This window comes from Octopus bimaculoides, chromosome 13 (genome assembly GCF_046866305.1).
Source record: "Octopus bimaculoides isolate indiv1 chromosome 13, ASM4686630v1, whole genome shotgun sequence".
Lineage (NCBI taxonomy): Eukaryota > Metazoa > Mollusca > Cephalopoda > Octopoda > Octopodidae > Octopus > Octopus bimaculoides.
Genome location: NC_142940.1, coordinates 40663200 through 40668199, shown reverse-complemented (window position 1 = coordinate 40668199; position 5000 = coordinate 40663200).

Genomic DNA, 5000 nt, shown 5'->3' with positions numbered 1-5000 from the left:
ACCAAGGAGTCTGAATCTAAATGTTTTGATCTATATAAGTAACACCCAATAAACCTGTTCAATGCCCTTCTTTCGTTTGTCTGCTTACCCGTATATATATATATATATATATACATGCGCGTGGGTGTGTGTGAAGGCACGTAGTTCTCAGGGAGATTCTGTGGGACACAGAATGCGACAAGGCTGGTCTTTTGAAATATAGGTACTACTCACTTTTGCCAACTGAGTAGACTGAAGCAACGTGAAATAAAGTGTCTTGCGCAAGGACAGAACGCGTCTCCGAGAATTGAACTCAGGATCTTACGATCGGGAGCCGAATACCCTTACCACTAAGCCACGTGCCTTACACACACACACAGACACACACACACACGCACGCACGCACGCACGCACACACACACTCACACACACACACACATACAGCCCCCCCCCATATATATGAATATTTCTATATATTTCTATATATATATATTTCTATTCCTATCGCCATTTTTCTAAATAGGATTTTCTTGAGATAGACATTTCAGTTAATTATTATTTCTTTTTTCATACAGTATAATGCTCTAGGAATTACCATCTATTTACTGTTTCTAACTTCGGTAAATTATTCCAGTTATTTCTGTCATGTAGCCATCATAATATTCATGTAAATGACGAAAAAGTAGACAGCCAAGTAGGATCACATAATTTACATATTATACTTGTGTGAGATTTGTGATGTCTCGAGAACAAATATTTCTTATAGGCACACATACAATAACAACTAAACTGATTGATAACTTGTAGAAACTATCCAGTATTTTCTATCATATTTGTAAAATGATTATACTGCTGTCAGTTTTCCGCCACAAACTTTCTGAATATCAGCCATACCTAAGTCGCAAGTCAACAAACTGAGCCAGCCGAGAGAAATGTGACGGCAAATATTTTGACAAGCGTGAAAGTCCAGTATTGGTCAGTAATGTTGTGGTAAATCTAAGGCCACGATGATTCTCTGGTCGCTCTAATTATTCGTCTATTTTCTTTAGATTCTATAAAACAGTCCGGCAGTGTATTTTGATAGATTCATTTCTAACGGATAAAATTTCGCTGGTCGAAATATATATCAGCCGAAAATGATTTCCGTCAAATAAAGATTCCTTTTTGATTCGTCATTATTTTCTATATTTTCTTCGGGTAACTGACCGATACGGTGAAACTGAGGTGCGAAGATTTCTTCCCCATCGTAAATACGAGTAGACCAGACGACGTTGATTCGCTTTAAAATTGTTTTTGCAATATTCATTTCCATTATGATTGACATACAACCGAATTGGAATAACGCTGTGGAAATGCAACCCGTGACTAACTGACCGTAACAGAGAAATTTAGTGGAGAAGACAGCTTCTTACGTCGGAAAGCGGCTGGCCAATGCTGCCCGGCTTGCAATCGTCTCAGAGTGCGTAATTAAAGTTTATACAGAATAAACTAGATGGGTATTTCATGAGACAGACTTTTTAGATTATTATTTTTTTCTATATATATATAGCATAATACAGAAGGAATTATAATGTCTTTACTGCTTCTAATTTTGGTTAATTATTACAATTATTTCTAGTATGCAGCAATGGTAATGTTCATGGTGATGGTGAAAAAGTAGAAAGTAACAGAGGAATAATGATATTACTGAAGGAATACATTAGGCGGTTTAAAAAAAAAAAAATGAGAATTGTGACGAAGTGAACTTCATTGATAGCAGCCAATGTTCAAAGCAAGTCTTGCGTCTAATGACCTGTAATCGGTTTACAATATATATTATATATATTATATGCATATATATATATAAGTCGATGTATATATTTATATGCATATACTTATATATATATATATATATATATATATATATATATATCAACTTTAAATAGTGCTCAAAATTGATCCGTTGAAAATACTTTATTGCAACAGCAATAACAATAATAATAACAAATAAATAGACCTATTTTTTTTGCTGAATTGATATAAGATTAAATTTTACTTTAATTGTGTATATTGGTATATTCTAGAGTTTTTTAGAGTGAATTTATTAAGAACATTATCATCATTATTATTATTATTGTTATTATCATTTAAGTGTGTTTTTGTTTTACTCTAGTTTGAATGTTATACTTTTAAAAAATTGTTTTCTACGGCATGATTTCTTTCTTTTTTTTCTTTCTGACATTATTTATTTATTTATTTATTAAATTTGATATTTATTTTGATGATTATTACTCTAACGGATTTTATAGCGTTCTAAATTGAACAGTAAATGAAATTATAATATAAAATCTTTAGGTTTAGATTTGTGGAAATTTACCGTTTGCTCGTTCATTGCACATTTGGGATGGAAAGTTGTGTGCCATCTATTACTTTTTCATCCTGTTTTGTATATTTTCATGGGTCAACTATGAAAATTAGATTTGAATGGTTTCTGTTTTTTTTGGATGTGTATTGCTAATAATAATGATGGTGATGATAGCAATAATAATGGGACCCTGAGGAGATGGAGTATCCTATATTTTATAATATTTTATAATATTTTATGATATGTATTAATCATTCTGGATGTTCTATGGAAATGTACATAGGTCTATTTATTTGTTATTATTATTGTTATTGTTGTTGCAATAAAGTATTTTCAACGGATCAATTTTGAGCTCTATTTAAAGTTGATATATATTCAAAAACTCAACTGTGAGTTTTTTGCTAAGACTGTTAACAGATACTATATTTTTTACCAAATTTTTGGGTTAAAAAATATATATATTTAATATATATATATATATATATATATATATATATATATATATATATATATATATATACTTATATACTTATGCGCAAATATATATATGTGTGGGTGTGCGTGGTTGCGTATACATACATACATACATACATATATATATATATGTGTGTGTGTGTGTGTGTGTATCTGTGTGTGTGTGTGTGTAACCATAAAGAAAGAATGAGTTCAAAACCAAAATGTTAACTTATTAAATCTAGAAGTTTACATAATAAAAATTCTTGAAACACGATAGAGTAACGATAGACAACCGTATCAGTCATGCTCCGCTCTCCTATCTGACAGCTTTTCTCTGCCTCTCTTTATCTCTCAATCTCTCTCTCTCTTTCTCTCCCTCCCTTTCTATATCCCTCTCTGTCTCTCTCTTTGCTTTGTACAAGTAAATGTTAAAAGAATTTTTATATCATTTAAAGCGAATTTAAGGACAATAACACTGGTTAACACAAGTTTTGCTTCTCTAAATGTTTTTAGTATTTCGAAGGTAGTTTTTTCTCCTGACTTTAAAACTACCCTTGAAAATCGCATAGCGTCGGTATTTTAGGAGATAATTGCGGTTTTGTAGGGAAAGGGGAAAAAAATAGCTGCAATAGTACTTTATTCAACATATTCACATTGGACGCTAATAAGAACTAAAAATATTTTGTCCTAATATTTATTTTTAAACTAATGAGAAATGTAAGCAAAGTTATGATGAGATTATAATAAGATTTTACTAGAAATGCACCGACGATCGTGCTCTCCTACTATGAGTTCATATATCTATACGCACCAATGACCATATATAGTCCCCCATCATTGCAGTATCCCATCTTCCTTGGTATCTTTTCTCCATTGAAGCTATATCTTGATGGAATCACTCAACATGTTCCTCACTCACTTGACCTAAGTTTTCACGAAAAATGTCTAAAAGCGAATGAAAAAAGTGTACCTTTAATTACATTCTACAGCCTAAGTTCTTATAACTCACGATAAGTTTTGTTACGAACTGCTTGTAGTTTGGGTCTTCGATATTACCAAGGAATCCATTGACAATATCTCAAAATGCACACCATACCTCCCTTTCTAGATCACTCATCACAGTTTCAAGTTTTACTGACCTCAGCATTTTCTTTACTTGTGGTCCAGTAAATATACCACCCTTAACTTTTGCCTCAGATAGCTTTGGAAAGAGAAGACGATTCTCTTGAAATACTTCTCCACCACGATCTAAAGCCTTTACAAACTGTTTGACCAAACCCAACTTTATGTGAAGTGGAGGTAACGACACTTTTGCAGGCTCTACAAGAGGTTTTTTACAACATTTAACTTTCCTGGCTGGAGGTGATCTCGTGGGGGACACTCAGCCTTCTGGTAGTGTTCGTGATCAACCCTACTTTCCCATAGACCCCCCCCCCCCCCACTGTAATCCAAATAAGAAGGCAAGCATTTTAAAGTCAGCACAAACATCCCATGTAAACTTACCAGGGTTTACTTTCTCAAGAAGCTCTTTTACATTGTCATATTCTTCCTTCATCTGTACCGAGTATGCAATAGGCAGAGATGGATGCTGATTTCCACTGTTTAATAAAACGGCTTTGAGGCATTTTTGTTGAGCTATCTCTGAAAAGTCACCATTCTTCAGGGTTGTGATCAATTCCAGTAGCTGTAAACAAGCCATTTATATCTTTGCAGTAGCAGAGATCTTCTCTTATGACAAAGTATACTTCGAATTCCTCATAGTGCCTCCTGTACACTGTTAATCTGCTGTCCTTCCCCAGGAGATTCTATTCGTTCAGCCTGGATGCTAAAAGCTCAGCTCCAAACTTAGTGAAACTCAAATCCCTAATACGATCATCCAGTTCACGCTGATTTTGTGGGCAGATACTCGCTCCTGGTTCAAATGTTTCATCCATTTTTTCGTTGTCGCCACCTTCAGACTCTCCTGCTGAGGCTGTCATCATAGCTGAAAAACTCAAAATGCTGCATTTAATAGTTGAAACCTTAATAAGAATTTTATGTGCAATAACATTATTTCAATATTGATTCTGTTACCATAAATGAAATTTAAATTTGTTATTAATACTTTGATAGAATGTACTAACGTTTTCTGGCGGTCTTGAAACCGGTAAGTCTTCTTCATGTGGCACAGATGCAATGGAGGATTGAATGCTGGGATACGGAAGGGCTTTTCTTACCTTAA